The sequence below is a fragment of the Carlito syrichta genome, unplaced genomic scaffold (assembly GCF_000164805.1).
Source record: "Carlito syrichta isolate Samal-C Ts95f unplaced genomic scaffold, Tarsius_syrichta-2.0.1 Scaffold308158, whole genome shotgun sequence".
In the NCBI taxonomy this organism is placed as follows: domain Eukaryota; kingdom Metazoa; phylum Chordata; class Mammalia; order Primates; family Tarsiidae; genus Carlito; species Carlito syrichta.
Genome location: NW_007252254.1, coordinates 647,148 through 668,650, shown reverse-complemented (window position 1 = coordinate 668,650; position 21,503 = coordinate 647,148). Strand labels below are relative to the sequence as shown.

Sequence of the window (21,503 nt, the reverse complement as noted above, 5' to 3'; positions counted from 1 at the left end):
CATTTGCGACCCCATCATTCACTTGGGGGTCTAGAAATGACTTCATCAGTGTCTCTCATTTTAACAATGAGGAAGCAGGCTGGGCACAGAGGCTCACATCTATAATTCTAGTACTTTGGGAAGCCAAGGCAGGAAGATTGCTTGAGCCCAGGAGTTTGAGACTGTAAAACTCAACAAAGTTTAACAACATAGCAAAAGTTTGTCTCTACCAAGAAAAAAAAAAAGTAGCAAGGCATATTGGCACTCGTCTGTAGTTCTAACTACTTGGTATGCTAAGGTAGAAGAATTGTCTGAGCCCAGGAGTTTGAGGTGGCCATGATCCATGATCACTGTGATCATGCCAGACCACCGCATTTCAGCCCGGATAACAGAGACCCCAATTCAAAAATAAATAAATAAATAAGGAAGCAGAGACTCTGCCAGTATATCTGCTCAAAAATGTCACACAGATAAGGCACAGCTTTTCCCCTGGGTCCCCAAGCACCTGCATGTGAAGCCTTCCTCCTTATGGAAACACTTGGACACTGTTGGAGGGAATGTAAATTAGTACAAACTCCATGGAAAACAGCATGGAAATTTCTCAAAGAACTAAAAATAGAACTACCATTCCACTCAGCAATCCCACTACTGGGTATCTACCCAAAGAAAAAGAAATCATTCTATCAAAAAGATACCTGCACACATATGTTTAGAGTAGCTCTATTCATAACAGAAAAGATATGAAATTAACCTAAGTGCCCATCAACGCATGATGGGATAAAGAAAATGTGGTATGTATTCATACACACAATGGAATACTACCCAGCTACAAGAAAGAATGAAATTATGTCTTCTGCAGCAACATGGATGAAACTGGAGGCCATTATCTTAAGTGAAGTCACTCAGAAACAGGAAATCAGATACACATGGGCACAGAGTGTGGACTGATAGATACCAAGGAATTGAAAAGGCAGGAGCCTGGGAGGAGATGAGGGTATAATGGGATAATGCACACTATTCAGGTGATGTTTACACTAAAAGCCCAGACATCACTGCTGCACAATATATCCATGTAACAAAACTGCACTTGTACTACTTAATTTTATTAAAAAATAAATAAGCAAAAAACTTCCTCTCTACTGGGAATGGCAGATCAGGTGCACACGGACCATCTTTGCCTTTTCCTTTACCATGACAGACATTGCTAATAATGGCTCGCTTTCCCTTTAAGCCTAGATTGGGCCTCATTGTCCTCAGATTCTCCAGACAGCCATTAGCATGGATCAGCACCCACACACGAACAGATGCTATTCTCCATTTTCAGGATACTGACCAGTAAGTTGGTCAGCCTTTAGGCTGCCAGAGCCTCACATTCGATTTCCTCACCCTTTCCCGAAACTGATGGACAAGCCCCACCAGCCTGGCACGGCACTTCAAGTTTCTCCCTTCCTCCTTTCCATTTTGTTCCTTGAGCAGTTGTGGGGCTCCAAGTGTCCCATGGTTACAATGGGGACTCCTGGAGCTGGTAGGGAACCTTCTCAGATGTGTCCCTACATGGGGCTTGGAGTAAAAGAGCAGTGTACACGGGACTCTCTCTGCAACACAGAAGTACAGGCCCTGAGTGCCGGCAGGAAGCAGCCACAATACCAGGCCCTTCTGTGCAGGTTCTCAGCTGGGAAGCTGACTCTAATGACACTCAGGTCTCCTTCCAGCATGGAACGTGCGTGTGCTTGCACCACATACCCCTCTCTGAAGAACTAAACCCTGGAGGAGCCACAGAACAACCTCTTCAGGACTTGGACTGCTTAGAACTGGGTTAGAAACACTCCAGGCATATTCTGGTAGGGTGGGAGAGGTAAGGTCTCAGGTATAAATAAGCACTGGGATTGCCAGAGGGTTTCAACAAAAACAGCAACCACCATTGATCCAGGATTGATTAACCAAAGTTAAAAATAATCATGTGAGCCGGGCTCGGTGGCTCAACCTGTAATCCCACGCCTTTGGGAGGCTGAAGTGAGTGGATTGCCTGAGCCCGCGGGTTCGAGACCCGCCTGGGCAGCGAGACCTCATCTCTACAATAAATCAAAAAATCAGCCGGGCGTGATAGCGTGTGCCTGCAATTCCGGTGACTCGGAGGGCTGAGGCGGAAGGATCGCCGGAGCCCAGCAGGTCAAGGCTGCGGTGGCTGGGAGCGGCCACTGCACTCCAGTCTGGGCGACCGAGTGAGACTCCAACTCAAAAAAATAATAATCATCATCATCATGTGTTGCCTAACAGATGTACTTTTTGAGAAATGCATCGTGTGAACCTCATAGCATAGGCTTACATACACCTAGATGGCACCTCCTACTACACACCTAGGCTACATGTCATGGCTCATTGCTCCTAGGCTACAGACCTGTGAAGCACGTTGCTGTACCAAATACTGTAGACAGTTGTAATATAGTGATAAATATTTGTATATTCAAGCATAGAAAAGGTACAGTAAAAATATGATATAAAAGATTAAAAATGGTACACCTGTAGAAGGCAGTCCCATTATAATCTTATGATACCACTGTCATCTATGTGGTCCATCTTGGCCAAACCATCATTAAGCGGTACATAGCTATATGTATATCAGTACGAATGTGAACGTTACGGGCAGTTTATTACAAACAATCTATGTTACATTTCATATTTTACTTTTGATGATGTAGCTTTCAGCAATTTAAAATTTCTCAAAGAATCATCCGTGGCTTCCAAACATGTCAAAGATATATTTAAGAAAACTCTAGTACCTCCTTGTGGTAGGCAGAGTAATGCCCACCCAACTCCGAAGACGGACACATCCCACTACCTGGGACCCTGTGGCCAAGTGACTTCATATGGCAAAAGGAATTTTGCAGATGCAATTAAGTTAAAGATCTTGAGAAGAGGAGATTGTCGTGGATTATTCAGGTGGCCTAATGTTATCACAAGAGTCCTTAGAAAGGGATAGCAGGAGAGTCAGACAGAGAGATTTGGAGATGCAATGCTGCTGGTTTTGAAGATGGAGAAAGGGGTCATGAGTCAGCCATGGAATGTGGGCAGTCTCCAGAGCTGGAAAAGACAAGGAAACAGATTTTCCTTCAAAGCCTCCAGAAGGAATGCAGCCCTACCCATACCCTGAGGTTAGCCCAGTGAGACCCATTCCGGACTTCTGTCTCTCAGAACTATATATAAGATGACACATTTGTGATGTTTTGAGCCACTGGGTTTGTAGTAATTTGTTATGGCAACAATAGAAAGCCAATACGCTCTTCTTACTGACAGAGTACTACATCTATGAGGTTCACCATTACTGAATTTCCCCAAATTCTTTCCACACCAGCATTCACCAAACTAGTTTTTAAAAATTTTGGTAGGCATAGTGGCTCATGCCTATAATCCCAGCACTTTGGGAAGATGAGGCAGGAAGATTGCTTGAGTCCAGGAGTTGGAGACCAGCCTGTGCCACATGGTGAGGACCCATCTCTAATAATAATAATAATAATAATAAAATAAATTAACTTTGAAGCATCAGGATTTTGCTGGGGGGAAAAGTCTCCATTTATCAAGCACCAGTACTTACTGGAGGGAAGTTATCATGTGCCAATGCCTCAAGAGAGATTTAAGGGGTATATTGGGGGGTGGCAGGTGGGGTTGAATGCATCAAAAGAAAAGTCAAACACAGAGCACTTGGGGCTGGTTGGGTGAATCTCCAAAGGCAACCAGTCCTTTTTATATTCAAGGGTTTTGTGTACATATTCATGTTTAGTGCTCAACGCTCTACGTGAACCGATGAATTCTTTTCATGCTACATAAAGTTGACTTTTACATTGGAAAAGGGAATCATTTTCTTTCTCAAGGCATATGAGGATAAAACTAGCTAAAGTTTCATGAGTGTCAAGAGTTTTACATTCATCATCTCATTGAACACTCATGGCGATCCTGTATGATCTTTACTGTGCAGGTCCTATTTCCCCCACTTGTATAGATGGCATGGAAGCTTCAAGGGGTTATCTGACTCAGGTCACACAGCCAGCAAGAGGCGGGGGCAGGATTTGAACCCAGTCAGCCTGACTCTGGCAAAGGGGTTAAGAGGATGGTTTCTAAACTGTTTCTCACCATCTTTAACTTATAGCAAGTAGCTTATCCCATAAAAGCAGCCTTAAGAGATTATAGAAGATTCTGGTCGGGCATGGTGGCTCAAACCTGTAATCCCAACACTTTGGGAGACCAAGGTGAGGGGATTACCTGAGCCCACAGGCTTGAGAACAGCCTGGGCAACTTGGTGAGACTTCATCTTTACAATAAATCAAAAATTGCCGGGCGTGGTAGCGTTCGCCTGTAGTTCCAGCTACTTGGAAGGCTGGGGTGGAAGGCTCACCCGAGACCAACAGTTCGATGCTGGGGTGTCTGTGAGTGTTCCACTGCACTCCAGCCTGGGCGATGGAGTGAGACTCCAACTCAAAAAAAAAAAAAGATTCAGAGGGGGAGCAAATGTAGACAGTGGCCCAGTCTGGGGTTCCAAGAGGACTACCTTGGTTCACTGGGCAGCTCAGTGTCTGGGCCCTGCCCCTGCTGGTTGTGGGATTCCAGCAGGGACAGCTCATGGAGACGAGCAGCACCATTCTGTAAAAGGGCTGCCTATACAAGGGGGGACCAAAAACACTGAAATTTATTTATAAAAAGTTGTGTACTTATTCTTACATGTTTAAATTCCAGTCACCTTCAAAGTACTCTGTTTGATGCGATACACCTATCAAGATGCTTTTTCCGCTGCTCAAAACAATTTTTGAGCTTGTACATTTTGATGCCTTTTAATGCTTCTGCTGTTTTTTGTTTCACCTCTTACACATGGGCAAAACATTTCCCTTTGAGGACATTTTTTTCCATCCGGGAAACAAAAAATAGTCACTTGGGGTGAGATCAGGTGAATAGGGAGGGTGGAACATGGGAGTCGTGCCATCTTTGGTAAAAAACTGCTGAACACGCAGTGCGCTGTGGACAGGTGAGCTCATAAATCACCCATCATGAAATAAACAAAGGCATTGAAAGAATCGCTAAAAAAAATTCACTGAAGCAGAACACAGCCTCTCACAATGCTGCCTAGTACACTGATGCCGATGGGCTCCTAGAACCCTTACCTAGTGGGGGAAGCCTGTACTACAAGGGGCCCAATCTCCAAAAGATAATTCCAGTTTTTTGGGGGGTCCCCTTTGAACAAAGCAACCCAAACACCAAAGGAGTCAAGTAACCAAAGAAGGCAGTTGACCAATCAACTTTGTCAGCTTTGAGTGATTTTTTTGAGGGAACTTACAGATAGCTCAAGGCAGGTAGATCTCTGCCTTGTTACTCTCCAAGCCCAAGGCTTATACACCATAGGGAAAGAACATGTGTGTTCCATGCAAGACCATGAAAGGCAACTCTTCAGGATAGGCAAGAACGCTCTGTGCCTCACAGCCTATAATTTGTGTGATAACATCAAGGTTGCTGTGATCTAGAAGCAGGAGTACATGTTCTTACACTAGGGACAGTAAATAAACTGGAAATCAGGAGACACTCATGGGACTGAGGCTAATCAGAAATCAACATGGCAGATTAGCATTCAAGATGGAATCACTTTTGTCTCCACAAGCACAAGTTGGTGCCCCTAGAAGGCCAAGAAGGAGAGGAGGACATGCGCAAGTTTTCCTAACCTAGCAGGACCTAAAAGGTACTCGCATTAGAAGATTCTGGCTGTCTACTCATTCTACTTTATTTTGGTCGTTTCTGTAATATTCTGCCAGTGAATACACACATCAACTATGATGATGTTTTTCCAAATACAGCTTATGTGGGTCTGCTTATTTTAAGAGGTGCATTAAGACAGCTTTATTTTGACCCTGAGCATTTTTACCCTTGACTTGGGACCCAGGTGAGCTCATTGCAAGTGACTTTGCTCTTGACTCAGAACTAATTCTAAAGAGGTCAGAAAACTGTAAGAAGTTGCAGGCAACTGTTCTGATATTTCATACACTAGGAAAAATTGTCCGTGTACCAGATGCCCTTTTAAATCCGGAAACAAAGAACTTTAAAATCGTTTTAAAGTTCAAAGCTAACTTCCTAAAAAGGAACTTGGCAGAAAAGAAGGCTTTCCTCCAACGCTCAAGAATCCACCGAGGAATGTTTTTATTACTCAGACGAGAGCAAAACATGTCTTTATAGATGTCCCCACTTTCATGAGTGGATTTATGACTTGAGAGCAACATGAAGAGTAAAGCCCATATGGCAGGTTTCTAAAAATGTCAAACACTTGGAAATTTCTCATCCCATTGGTGGGATTTAATAAGAACCTATTTTGGCTCAGGAATGTTGAATATGTCCACTGAGGGTAGGGAATTTTTTTAAAAAATTAATTAATTAATTATTTTTAAAAATCTTTTTTTGTGTGTAACAGGGTCTTACTCTGTTGCCTAGGCTGGAGTGCAGTGGTGGGATCCCAGCTCACTGCAGCCTTGACCTCCTAGACTCAAGCAATCCTCTTGCCTTGGTCTCCCAAAGTGCTGGGATTGCAGGTGTAAGCCACCTCACCCAGTTGGGTTTTCTTAATCTACTTATTTGAACAGCAGTAAAGGGAGTAGAGGCAGCCAAGGGGCCTACAATGATGGTGGGGAACTTGGGAGAGGAGAACTTGGGAGAGGAGCGGGAGAGGGAACTTGGGAGAGAGAACTTGGGAGAGGAGCGGGAAGCTTTGCCATCTTCTCATTTTGAGCCCAGAGTGGGCACCCGGTAGATTGGCTTGTAGGTTGGTTGTACGAAGTGTTCTTCAACAACTCAGCCTCACAGAGTTCACTGCCGTGGTGGACTGAAATACTGATGCAAGCAGGTTGCATTAACTTGTACATGGGATTGAGCAATGTTCCCTGAATTAACCCCCTGGGACTAGGCTTTGCCTCTTCGAGACAGGGCCCGGGGTTAAGGTCCTCAAGCCTGGCTTGTCTTCCTTACCCTTGTTGTCTCTGTCCCAGTGGTTCCCTTTAAGCTGCTTGTCCTTCTGGAAGGCCTACATTTTAAAGGTTTCTCTCTGGTAGGAAGCATACTCATTAAATAATAATGAATTTGTGCCTCTTTTTTTTTTTTAGTTTTTCAAGGGATATGTCTTTTCTCTTAAAAAAAATTAACCATTTTTAAGTGTACTGTTCAATGGTAGCAAATGCCTTTATGTCCCTTTTTTCCTCCACTCACCCCTTCCCTGCTACCCTTCTTGGCCCTCTAGTGACCACCAATCTACTCTGTATCATCATGAGATCCACTTTTTTAGCTACCACATACAAGTGAAAACATGCAATACTTGTCTGTCTATGCCTGGCTTATTTCACTTGACATAATAACTTCCTGTACCATGCACACTGGTGCAAAAAAAAAAAAAATCCTCATTTTCAGAGGTAGGGTCTTGCTATGTTGCGAGGCTGAACTTACGATCCTCTTACCTGAGCCACCTGAGTAGCTGGGTGGCCCATGCATCTCACCACTGCATCCAGCTCACATCTCTATATTTAAATTCATCAAAGACCTAGGTAATTGGCTGGAGCATCTAGCTGTGGCAGACACAACTACAGCCCAAAGTGAAGGCAACCAAGGCAAAGCCAGCTAGTGCGGGGTGCAGTGGTGAGATGAATGGGCCACCCAGACCCCCACCATGATTTCTGTGAACCTCTGGGTTCCAGATATCATGGGCTGGGCCACCCCGTCCACCTTCCCTTGACTGTAGCACACCTGTTCCGTTGGCATCCTTAAACAGGCCTCCACCTCCCAGTCCCCTCCTCTGCTTTCGTCAACTCTTCCCTGCAAAGCTCCCATCCCCCTTGCAAAAACTCTGCTGTCCCTTCACCTGGAATGTGCTATCTGCACACGTGTGCTATTTAAAGAACTTGCAGCATTCAGTTAGGGTGATTGTCAAAAAAAATTACTACCGTATGTTCAAGTTAGAAAGTCTTACTTTATAACACATAATACCATACCCATCCACTCTCCTCCTCCTCCTGGAAAATAATTAATAAGTGATATAGATTGCTTAATGATGCCCAGCTCAAAGGCCACCTCTCCATGCAGGCCTCCCTGATTATCTCTTTCGTGATCCCTAATTCCCTCATTTGAACATGAGATTGTTTTTTCCATTCCAAAGGTAGGCGAGTTGAGGCAGAAAAAGAGAGGGTCTCACCCAGGCTCCCAGACATCAGGTCCCTGATCAACTGTCTGAGCTCTTCTGCCCAAAGAAACCTTCTGAGGAATGCTCCAGGCAGTTGGCCCCTCTTTAGTGCTCAGACTCCATGTGGTCTTCCAGGGAGCTGACCTCAGGGATGGCTGTCAACCAAAGGAAAGAGGAGCTCCTGCTGACAGCCCTCCGTGAGTGTTTCTTCCAGGCCAGAAGCAAAGTTCCACCCCCTGGTCGGACTTTCCCAAAGCAGGGAGCGGCAGCCACAGGCCAAGACAAAAAATTTCTCCTGAGACCCAGGCTATTCTGCCCCACAGCCTCCGGCATCCTCCATAGGGCTCTGTTGGGGCTCTTTCTCAATGAATGCATGGGTGGTGGGCTCCTCCCTACCTGTCTTTGCAGTTACCTTGATTCCATCTCGTTTCATCTCATTTCATTAAAAACAAACAAAAACCATTTGCTCACCGGCCAGTGAGGAGCTCCTGGGGTTGGGCTATCCTGGGCAGCCTGTCCTCTCCTGTCTACTGTCCTGTCCCGTTACAGCAGAGCAGGCCAGTGTGTCCCCAGCTAAAATCCACAGGCCCTGCGCTCCATCCCAGAGAGCCCACAACCAAATGCTTTGCCTTCCTGGGAAGCATTCATGACCTTCAGATCACTTTTGCTATGGCTGGCCCTGGGCCTGTGACAATCACTTCCTGGCTGTGTATTTACCTTCCTGGCTCAGAGGCAGGATGGTGACGGCATACCTGACCCAGAGGCTATGTGGATGGGAAGGGGCTGGGAATGCTGGGAATGACTGGAATGGCCACGGGTGCAAGGTAATGCTGATTGCCACACCCAGAGGCGCTATCGGGTGCACCTGACCCACCCACCCCTGGCATTGGCCATGCCAGCTTCACAGGATTTGAATCTGAGATTTGAGAAAGGCTTCAGTCCTGTAGGGCATGGCCATCTGGCCTCAGCTTGATCACTTTCAGGCAGGCGTAGGACACTGGCTGCTTCGTAAGGGATCTTACATTATTATTATTATTGTTATTATTGTTGATAACAGCTTTTTAAATTCAGTGTTTACTACATGACAGGCACAGGGTTAAGTACATTGCACAATTGTGTGCTATCACTGTGTTATCACTATAAGCAGAGAATCGTACCCATTTTAAAGATCCAGAAACAGAGGCTCATAGAAGTTGACCATCTTGCTCAAAACCCACAGCTAGTAAATTGGGGATCCAGGATTCAAACCCAAGCCAATTAATATCAAACCTGGACTCTTGAACTGGGTGTAGTGGCATGTGCCTGTTGTCCCAACTACTGGGAGGCTGAGGTGAGAGGATTCCTGGAGGCCAGAAGTTCAAGACCAGCCTGAGCAACATAATAAGACCTCGTCTCTAATCCAAACCAAACCAAATCAAAACAAACAAACAAAAAGCCTGGGCTCTTGACTATTATTTGCCAAGTCTAATTGCTACAATGTCCATCTTTATATGAAATTCAAATCAGTCTTTGTTTTAGCTACCTATCACTGGTAACAAGTTAACCCAAAGCATAGTGACTTGAAACACCACACATTTGTTTTCTTACAGTGTCCAACGAACACGGATTAGGAACCTGGGCACTTCTTGGCTGGATTCCTGCTAAGAGTTTCTCATAGGCTGCAACCCTGGTGTCGGAAGGGCTGGGATCTCATCTCAAAGCTTCACCGGGGAGAACCCACTTCCAAGCTCATGAGGCTGTAGTAGAATCCAGTTCCTTGGGGGCTGTGGGATGGAGGGCTTCAACTCCTATGGTTGGTGGCTGTGGCCACCCTTGGCTCTTGGTCACATGGGCCTCTACACCCTGGAAGGTCACTTCATCCGAGTGAGAAATGTATATAGTCCAAAAAGATGGAAGTCAGTCTTTTGTACTCTACTCACAGACGTGGCATTCCATCACTCTTGCTGTATTCTACTCGTTAGAAGGAAGTCACCAGGCATAGCTCATACTCAAAGGTGGGGCATTACACAGGGCATGGATATCAGGAGGTGGGGATCTCTGAGGGCTGTCTTGGAAGCCACCATACACATCTGATTGCCATGAAACATTGGCTTCAGTTTTGCCTCTGAAAACCAGACTGAAGTAGTCCCTCATCCATCTATGCACACATCCATCTACCAATCCACCCATCCACCCACCAATCCTCCCATCCACCCACCAATCCACCCATTCACCCATTAATCCGCCCATCTATCCATCCAATGATTCATCTATCCTTTCCTTCCATCCTTCAACAAACATTTGAGCAGGACACTATGAGCCAGACCCTACATCAGGTTCAGAAGATACCAGAATAAATGCAATTTATTCCCTCTTTCCTCTCATTATCTCCTGCCACCAAAGTCCCCCAGCAGAGCCTTCACGTATGTGAGAGGTGGAGGTGTCCGCTGAGTGCTCTGTCTTACAGGCGCATTGACTCCTTCCTTCAACCAGTTATCAGATGTCACCTTTCTGAGACCCTTGTCCTCCAGCTCACTCTCTTTCAGAGTCTCATTCATTTGAAAAACATGTTTTAAGCACTTCCTAAATGCAAAGTGTTATGGTAGCTGGGGTGTGTGTGTGTGTGTGTGTGTGTGTGTGTGTGTGTGTGTGTGTGTGTGTGTGTGTTTAGGGTTACATCTGAGCTAGGCAGTGGGGCGGATCACAGACCAGCTCCACACTCCCAGGTGTGTAGGGCCAGCAAGGGGCAAAAGGGGAGAGATGAGCCCTGGACTCACCTGCCTGTGGACCTGCCCCTCTTCCTCACTCCTCAAGGCTCAGGGCTGAGGGAGTGAACTCTGAGAAGAGGGAATGGAGTCTGTGGGGTTGGCGTCTTGAGGTGCCCAGTGGGACGTCTTTGGGTACTAGAATTGTAATACTCTTTCACATGGGAGACCATTCCTTTCATACATTTACTGAACACCTAGTATGTGTAGGGTCTGCACTAGGCCCTGGGCCTATTACCAGAAGGCTTCTACAGTGAATCTAATTTCCTTTTCTGCTCCATCGCACTGCCTCAGAATAGGCCACTATCACTCCTACCAGACAATTGCAACATCCTTTAAATGGGTCTCCTGGCTTCAGTCTCTCCCAATTGCTTCCAACCCTCCCCACCCATCCCACTCAGCACCCAAGTGAACCTGCTGACACAGACCTGATCTTGTCAGTTTCTTGCTCAAAAACATTTTACATAACCTCTGTTAACAGTTTCATGAGTATTTTCCAGAAATATTCTAGCAATACATAATCTCTCCCTTTTCTCTGTCTCTGTTTCTCTCTCTCTCTCTCTCTCTCTCTCTCACACACACACACACACACAGACAAACATACACACATGTACACATACCTCTATATCCTTTGGTTTAGTTTTACTTAGGCAGGATCATAGCATGTGTGTACTGCTCCTGGTGGTTTTCCAATTCAGCATGCCTTAATGTTCTTCACTGTTTTTAATGACTGTCTGCTGTTCTGCTGTAAGAATATTCTAGGATGATACTGAGAAATCATTTTCAAGACCCAGAGTGCCTTTACCAGAAGTTTTATGATGCTTTTCTGGTGATAATTTTTTATAGATCATTAGTGAGCTTAATTATCATAAACCAACAGGTTTTAAAGTGATTTTTATAGCTGTGCATTGGAAGGAATTGAATAACCAAATGTAATAAACTTAATTCATTATAAGACAATTTATTTTAAAAGTATCAAATAACTCCTCATGTTGAGTTTACTTTTAGGGATGGGAAGAGGCTAAACATTTTTTATTGTTGTAGTTAGCTGAAAAAATAAAATTGAACTATATAAAGATGATGCACTACATTTGACCAAGAGAAATAACTGAGCAGAAGCAGAAATACTTATCAAAACATTTAGTGAGCACCTGTGAGTCAGGCTCTGTTTACATGGATTGACTTGTCTAATCATCTCTACAGTCTTAGGATGAAGAAACCAGATATATAGAGGTTAAACAACTTGCCCAAGGTCACATACATTTTCTGGAAAACACAGAAGTGCTAGATATATATTTTTTTGTAATGTAAGTACATAATTCAGTTCAAAAGCAAGAAAGGTACATCTCCAGATGCCATAAATGATTAGATAATTCTATATTTACCCTGAGGAGCTGAGTACTTTGAAGACTATTACGTATAGACCCTATGGTGTTAGCTTTAAATTAATGGTTATGGGAGAACAAGAATCAAAGCCTGTGGACCTGAGCATAGTAGGAAGCCTGAAGAGGGACTGTAGATCAGAAGCAAAAATGTCCCAGGCCACGGGTAGAAATAGAATCACCTATAAGAAAGTGGAGTACAAGTTGGATCCACACGTGGGATCTAACCTTTAGCCAATCATGATGTATGGAAATCCCAAGATGGAAACTGAAAAAGAAATTTGAGAATCTGTGAACTCTGAGGTAGAGGCAACTATGGAGAATCTTCACAATCTGGGGCACTAGTGGAGAATAATTCCTGCCGGGCTTGGTGGCTCAGCCTGTAATCCCACGCCTTGGGAGGCTAAGGTGAGTGGATTGCCTGAGCCCGCAGGTTTGAGACCTGCCTGGGCAACTTGGTGAGACCTCGTCTCTACAATAAATCAAAAAATTAGCTGGGTATGGTAGCGCGCACCTGTAGTTCCAGCTACTTGGAAGGCTGAGGCAGAAGGATTGCTGGCACCCAGTAGGTGAGACTGTGGTGGCTGGGAGTGGTCACTGCACTCCAGTCTGGGCGACAGAGTGAGACTGCAACTCAAAAAAAACAAAAACAAAAACAAAAAAACCCCAAAACAAAACAAAAAATAAAAAAAAGAAGAAGACCAATGTGAAGAATATAAATTATTAAAAGTTATAACAAATTATAAAACATTTGAGGAAGTCCAACATAAAGAAAAACATTCCACAAAAATGAGAAAGTTGGCACATAAAGAAATAGAAGCAACAGAATAATATAAAATGAAAATTTAAAAAATAAGTATGCTTTTCATTTCAGAAGAGAATGTATGAAATTGTTATCTTCATGGAATTTCGAAGTTCAGCAATTAAGTCTCTTCTGTACTCAGTCAGATAATAACAAGTTAGAGTAAATTGTGCATCCACAAATACTTGAGCCTGACTGGAGGAAAATGTTAGAAATGTTTGTGTGTGAAGACGGTAAGTATATTAGTTTGCTTGAACTGCCATAACAAATTATCATAGACAGAGTGGCTTAAATAACAGAAATTTCTCACAGCTCTGGAGACTAGAAATTCAAGATCAAGATGGCAGCAGGTTTGGTTTCTTCTGAGGTCTCTCTCTTCGGCTTGCAGATGACTGTCTTCTCTGTGTCCTCACAGGGCCTTTCTCTCTGTGTGTGTACGCTTGTGTCCTAATGGCTTCTTCTTATAAGGCGACCAGTCATATTGGATTAGGGCTCACCCTTATGATCTCATTTTGCCTTAATTATCTCCTTAAAAGACCAGCTTCAATTAAAGTCACATTCTGAAGTACTGGGGGTGTGTCAGGAGTGGATGTGATGTGGGGAGCAGACGAGCACTGTCACTGTAGCAGGCCTTGAGTAAAGGCCCCAAGCATAATACACATAAAACTCTTGAAAAGAAATATGATTAAAGTGCTTAAAGAGATAATTAAATCTACAAAATAACAATATAATGTTTTAAGAAAAAACAGATTAAAGAATGAAGTAGAAATTGTACAAATAAACATTGCATTAAAAAATCTTAACTAGAAATAACTTTTGATTTAGTAAGATTTATGGTTATGTGGGAACTCAGAACACTTGTCTTATTTGGAAGATGTATCTGAGAAAATCACCAGAATAAAGCATCAGGAGGTAAAGAGAAGAACATATAAAGTTCTAAAAACCACTGTAGAATAAATAAAGAAGTTTTAAAAACCACTGCAGAATAAATAAAGAAAACTTAATATCTACTTAATAGGTGGTTTTAATTGAAAGCCTAGAAAGTGGAGGAGAGGTGATATTCAAAGAAACAATGACAGAATTTTTCAGAATAGAAGACAAGAACTCTGAGTTTGAAAAAACATGCTGAGTCCTAGGCAAGGTAAATGAAAATGGATTCACATCTGGACAAACCCATAATGGAATTGCAGCACATCAAAGGTAAAGCAATAAAAGTCATAATAGAGAAAACAGATTAAAGTAAGCCGGACCACATGGACTCATCTCTACGCTTCTTCCCTTACTCCCTCAGACTCCAACTGAGCACCCACTCTGCCAGGCCCTGTGCTGGCCGCTGAGATGTTCTCCTCTGCTTTTTATATTTTCTGGCCTAGCCCTGGTCTTACACCTTCCTCCAGGAAGTCTTCCTGACTACACCTATTCTCACCACATCCCTTTGCTCTTAATCACTCTCACCATCACAGTCCACCCCACACTGGTCTCTGTTCCTTGTGTGTTAGTCTCCCCTTCCCCCCATAAATAGTAAATATATAGGGCTCTGGGGCTTCGTCTAGGACCTGTTTCTCCTCCTCCTCCCCCGTTAGCATGGTGGTGGCTACATAGGAGGTGTGCAATGAGTATGTTTGAGCACTCACTCAGTGAATCCTTTGGAGCTACACAGATGTTAAATTTGCATGCTGAATCAAGTCCATTTGTACAAACCCTTCAGGTTCTTTCAAAACCATATTTTCCCACTAGATGATCTGGCCAGGATAGAGTTAATGCTCACCCTTAAGATGCATTTTAAAGGCTTTCATTACATTGATTAGCATTATTTTTAAAATAATGTCTTTTTAAATGAATAATAGAATTCACACATGCTTGGAGGAGTAAATAAACATTGTCTGGATTCCTACTAGTTAAAATGAATCATTGATAATGTTTATGTATTCAGTCTACATTTAATAGATAGTTACTAACTATTTTGTTCAAAGCATTACATTCAGTTTATAGCAATAAATATTTTATTTTTGATATAGATTTTTGAGTATACAATATACAAATTTATGCACGTGGGATCTACTTTATATGCCATCTCGCATCCTACTTTTTATGCTTCACACCATCCCAGTATTTTCTTATGCATTATCTAGCCTTTAAAACATGATTGTAATTCATTGACAGCCCGATTCTGTTTTCTGGCTGTGTCACAACTTCCTTAGTCCCCTACTCGTAACCCACGTTCAGAGCACTCTTCTGTGGCTCTAACAATCAGTTGGCAGAAAAACAAGGATGTAAAGCCACCAACATCAAGATGATTCCCTGACCTCCTACAGGGTGTGAGTCTGACTGGGTGGTCTGGGGTTCCTGAGAACTTTCATGGGCTGGGCTTTGGAAGGGACTTTTGAAAATCCTAAGGTCAAACTGACGTGACCATCTCTCTCAGAACCAGTGAGAAGACTAGATCAGAACAGGAACAAGAGGTCCCAGAACAGTCCTCCCAGGGACCCACTCTGACCTGGGGAGAGCTGACATCCCAGGAAAAGAGGAGCCGAGATGTGTAGGTACTTGGTCCTGAGCCATGGGAACCTTCTAGAGCTGAGCAGCAACTGAAGATACTGTGAGAGGACTTTGTCCAGTGGTGGGAAGGGGGACAAAGAATGGGGGCCTCCCTCGCCCGGGCTCAAGGCTAAGACAAAGAGTGTACTTTGAACTGAATTTGACTACCTTTCACTTTCCCCAGCTTTGGTGGTCTGTATCTTCTATCCCTGTGCCAGCAAGTGTCTTTTCCTCCTGGGAGTAAGCTCGTGGCCCGTGGAAACTTGGACATGGTTATACACAGAGTAGAAAAGGGCTCGTTGCCCAATGCTAACATTCAATGGGTCCCCACCCCAGATACAGGGTTAAGAGGGTCATAGGTTGGCTCACATAATCCTCACATCTGCCCCACCTGGAAAGGTAACATTCATCTGTCCACTAATGAGTATTTATTGGGCACCAATAATGATATATTAGAAACTGTCCTAGATACGGGATTATAGGGTCAAATGAGGCATACAAGGTCTCTGCTCTCATGTAGCCTAGAGTCTATCGTGATACTTTTCCCTTCACTTTTCAGAGGAGTAAATTGAGGTCCCACGGGGATCCACTCACCCATCTACTGTGTGACAGAACCAGAAGAGCAACCGAGTCCTGTGTGGCCCCAGCTGAGTCCTGCCTGGCTCCTCAACCCTGCACTTCCCAGACTCTCCCAGGCCCTAGGAAGTCTGTCGTGCTGTGCACGTTTGCTCACGGCATCTCACTGAAGAGACGAGCTTGACTCAGACCACCCTTGGCCCGTGGCTCATCCTCTGATTCAGGAACGACTGCATGGAGAGCTGGAAAGACTCCTTCCCCACTAATAAGCCCCAGTGTCCTAATTGGGCCAGGGCTGGGCCTGTTCGCTGCCATCATGCCTGGAGCATGTTTTTGCTCAGATGAGTGGGAGGCGGATGTTGGGGACTCCCTTAGGTGTGTATATAGGGATGGGCCCAGAAGAAGAGGCACCGAGACTCACGGCCAGGCCAGGGAAATCCAGGAGCTGTGGCACTTCTAGAAGCTGGCTTCCCACCACCTCTGCTAGCACACCCTGACTTCACACCCAGGCCTCCGGATCTGCTTGGAACACTCTCCTGGAGGTACAGCTTATCTCTAATTGGGACACATTCCTTTTTTGACATAAGAGTTCTTCCTACTGGATAACTGTGAATTTAGGGGGCGATGTTCAGATATGACTCGGTGAAAATTTCAAAGAACTTGCCAGTCGTGGCCCTTCTATCCCCACTAGGATAGCACCCTACTAGTCTCTTGGGATGTCCAGCAGTCATATTGGCTGGAGGCCACGTGCAGAAGGCTCAGTTCAGCCAGCTCAGCAACAATCCCTGATTCTGCCCTCACGTCCCTGCTGGTTGGAACTCCGAAGAGGAGGTTCTGGAGTCCTGGACCAGCCTGGGGGTTGAAAGAACACATCTCAACTAGGGATGGAATCCCAGCAGGAAGTGCTAGGCCAAGCTGAGCTGTTGAACCTACTGGAAATAGATTTTTCTTGATCATGCTCAGGGTTTGAGTCCCCACATGGTGGCTTTGCTGATGCCATTCTCTGACCAGAGGTGGGCCCTGCCACCTCTTTGGAGAGATGGCATTATTCCACAAGGCAAAGCCTCATCCCAAACCGAGCCAAGAGTAAAGGCCATTCCTCTGGGCCAAGCTGCAAAGGGCACCTCTTCCTCATGCCCTGCAATTGTTGGCTCTCATTCGTTATCAGGACTCTGGAGGACAGAGACCAGGGCTCCTCTGTTTACCTGTGCCCTAGCACATTGAACGTGCTGCATGCAGACTGGTGAGTTGCCAAAGTATGTCCCTGAGGCAAAAAGGTTAACACTGGCTATGTGGCTTCAGGATCTACAAATTTCCACGAGGTTGTGCTCCTGACAGGAGAGGGAAAGAAGGCAACCAAGACCTTCTACTGCTGGTCTTTTGTGAGATTGTTCAGACATCAGAGTCACAGCTGTGGGTGTCATGGCAGGAGAGCCCAATTGATTGGGAGCATGGGTTCTGGAAGCTACTAGATCCAGGCTCAGATCCACCCACCTCTACTGCTGACTGACTGTGTGCTCCTGGGGAAGTCATCTACCTCTCTGATCCATTTCCCAGTTTCTCCACATATGGGGCTGTGTGGGGAGGAGTGAGCATCCTTGTGTGAGATGCTTGGCTCTGGGCTTTTCACCAGCAAGGCCACAAGCAGCACTAGTCGCTGGTGGGCCATATGAAATTGCTGCTGTTTGACCAGTTTTGACACAAAAAATGGAAGTTTTTCAGTGTTCAACTTGATAATGTCATCTCTCTGATCCTCTGGCTACCGGAATGTGAGATTGTGTTGTACTGAGCCCCCTGCCCACCCCACCCAAGGGGAGTTGGGTTCCAGCTCAATCTTCACCCCCACCCTGATCCTCCTCTAGGCTCAGTCTTTAGCAATGAAAGGGATCTGTACGGCCACCTCACACAGCTCCCTGCTTGCCAGATGGAGCAGTGGAACTCAGGAAGGTAGGTTCTTGCTAAAGATGTGCAACCCGTTAGGAGTGGACCTAGGACCAGAATCCAGTTTTCTAACTCCTAATTCAAATCTCTTCGTTCCATCAACCTGAAGCAGCTGCTAATGTTTGAAACCAGAGCTGGATCAGGGTGGGTCACCTATCTATAAGAGGTGCTAAAGCGTTGCTGGGAATTTAACAAGGTGCAGGATGTTTTCCAGAACTCCTTTTGGAGAGGGTGCTGTTTAGAACTCTCATCTCAGCTCTGCTACTTAAGGGTTAGGCAAGCTTGGTGTCCTTATCTGTACAGTGGAATAATAATAGCATCTATTTCACAAGGGTTAAATAATTCCATACTTGTAAATTGCATTGTCAATAATAAAATTTGTAAATTCAACTTACAAACATTTTTAGAAAGTATTGGAGAGCACTTAAAGAGTGTCTGGCACTTTGTAAGGTCTGTCTGAGTATTTGGTATTGTTATTATTATTTTTGAGTTGGAGTCTCACTCTATCACCCAAGCTGGAGTGCAGCGACACAATCATGGCTCACCTCAGCTTCAACCTCTTTAGCTCAGGCAATTCTTCCACCTCTCAGTCTCCCAAGTAGCCGGGACTATGGGTATGTGCCTTATTTATTTATTTATTTATTTATAATGCAGTCTTGCTATGTTGCACAGGCTGGTCTTGAACTCCTGAACTAAAGTCAATCCTCCCACTTTGGCCTCCTAAAATGCTAGTATTAGAGCCATGAGCCACCATGCCCAGCCGGTATTATTATTATGAGGACACTGGGGATTGCTGTGGTGGGTGGGTGAGAGCTTGGGGCGGTGCTAGACAATACAGAAGAGCCCTCTTTTTCCTCCACCTCTTCCAGTTCCCAGTCTTGTCTCTAAGTATATGCAGGACAGAATCTCAGAGAGACCAGAAGCCGGCACAGTGGCTGGGGTTGACAGGTGCCCACAGCTTCCTGGCTCCCTGCCCTCACCTCTTCTATAAGGAGCATGGCTCTATGCCTCCCAGGCTTTACAGAGGGCAGAGATTTGTGGGTTCGAATGAAGCAAACCCTGTGAAGTGCTCAGACAGGTCCTGTTCCTGCAAGTCCTGTTTACTTATTTGGCAACAATACTGATCCTGACAACATTCAAACTCCATGAGAGAGCAGGAATCTTTGTCTGTTTTATTCACACCATATTCCAGGTTCCTAGAACAATGCCAGGCTCAGAATAGGAACACAATAAACACTTGCTACGTGAAGGGGTAAATTTGTCCCCACCCTTAAGGAGATTAGAATCTAAAAGAGCAATCTGGAAAACAATCACAGATACTATGGAAATACTATAAATTCGTTCTCATCTCCTCCCTGATTTTTCTCCAAATCACATTAGTTCTGCTGTTCACCATCTCTAAGGGCTAGGCTCCTTTCAATCACCACTGTTTCAGCTTCATTCAGGCTTTTCTTTGATCTCATCTGGAAAATTGCAGCATACTCACCTTCTACTCCCTTCTCCTTGAAACCAAGAGAGGGACTTCCTAAAAATAAATCAGTTTGGATCACTCCTTTGCCAAAAATTGTTTGAAAGCTCCCCATTGCCTCCAGGCTAAAATCCAACTCCTATGGCCAATAAGCACTTGTAAAGATGTTCAGCATCATTAGTCATCAGGGAAATGCAAATCAAAAATCCACACCCTCTAGGATGGCTAGAATCAAAAAGACACAATAACAAGTGTTGCTGAGGATGTGGAGAAATTGGAACCCTCCTACACTGCCGGTGAAAATGTAAAAAAGTGTAGCTCCTGTGGAAAATAGTTGGGTAGTTCCTCAAAAAGTTAAGCATTGAATTACCATATGACCCAGCAATTCCACCCCTAGGCAAATACTCAAGAGAATGCAAGATGTAGGTCCACACAAAAACTTGTACATGAATGTTCATGGCAAAATTAGGTACAATAGCGGCCCAGATTAGAAACAACCCAAATGACCATCAACTAATGAATACATAAATAAAATGTGGCTTCTTATTCCATTTGTGCTGCTACAACAAAATACTATGGACTGAATAATTTATAAATAATGGAAATTTACTTTGCACAGTTCTGGAGGCAGAAAAGTCTAAGATCAAGGCACCAGCAAGTTCAGTGTTTAGTGAGGTCTCAGTCTTTTCTTCCAAGATGGTAGCTTGTTGCTGCATCCTCCAGAGGGGACGAATGCTGTGTCCTTACATGATAGAAAGGGACAAACCCACTCCCTCAAGCCCTTTCATAAGAGCTCTAGCCTCAGCCATTAGGGCATGTAGCCCTCACTACCTAATCACTTCCTAAATGTCCTACCTCTTAATACTGTTGCATTGGAAATTTTCAGCATGAATTTTAGGGAGGACACAGCATTCAAACCATAGCAGTTGTATATTCATACAGTGGAATATTTTTCAGCCGTAAAAAGGAATGAAGTACTAGCACATGCTACGACGTGAATGAACTTTGGAAACATCATGCTAAGTAAAATAAGCCTGTCACAAGAACTACATCTTATATGATTGCATTTATATGAAATGTCCAGAACTGACAAATCCAGAGAGACAGAACATAGACAAGTGGTCACCACTGCTCACAGATATAAGATTTCTTTTGAGATGACAAAAATATTCTGGAATTGAATAGTGGTGATGGCTAAACAACCTTAGGAAAATACTGAAACATCACTGACTCATACATACACTGTTAAAAGGTAAATTTCAAAGTATGTGAATTATATGTAAATTTTAAACATTGGGAGTGTTCGTGGGACAGCCCGGCTCCACTCACTAGCTCTGGCAGGAAGTCCACCCCCCTTCCCTGCCCCACCTTCTCTTCTCTCAAATGCACTCACCTCACAGAACCCACTGGCTCCCTCCCTAGGCCTTAACCTGGACCCCTCTACTCAACTTCAAAGACCTTTCTTGGGTTTTCCCTTCTGATTCCTCCTGAGGATGTCTCTGTCTTGTTTCCCCCTCCAAAATGTCTGTGGATTTCCTCAGCTAACCTTCCTCCTTCCTTCCCTCCCACGTTGTATATAGAAGGCCAGCTCATTGTAATAGGTACAGAAAGTTTTGGCCCTGAGGGCATTGCAATTATAAACATTTTAAACTGAATTATACTCTGTTGAATTTTTGTCAAGGACACACTTTCCAGTGCTAACTCCATGGAGCTTAAATAAATCCTTGATCAATTTTCTAGAGAACACTGTGAAACTGCTTATTTCCCCTCCATTTTCATTCTTACTTTTAATCATATCTGATTCTTTTCCACTGACATCTCATAACAGCATTTCAACATAGGCCTCATTATGTCTACCAAGCCTGCTCTCTCGAATTAT

The 21,503-nt window shown here is 44.3% G+C and overlaps 1 protein-coding gene across 1 annotated transcript in view; it reads right to left on the bottom strand.

Annotated features, from left to right (window-relative positions):
* Positions 1–8,813, bottom strand: part of NGEF (neuronal guanine nucleotide exchange factor) — a 117,606-nt gene extending 108,793 nt beyond the window's left edge. Inside the window, exon 1 of the mRNA XM_008065114.2 lies at positions 8,645–8,813. The gene's annotated coding sequence lies outside the window, so the exon portion shown is untranslated. The remainder of the gene's footprint in view (positions 1–8,644) is intronic.
* Between the last annotated feature and the right edge of the window lie 12,690 nt (positions 8,814–21,503).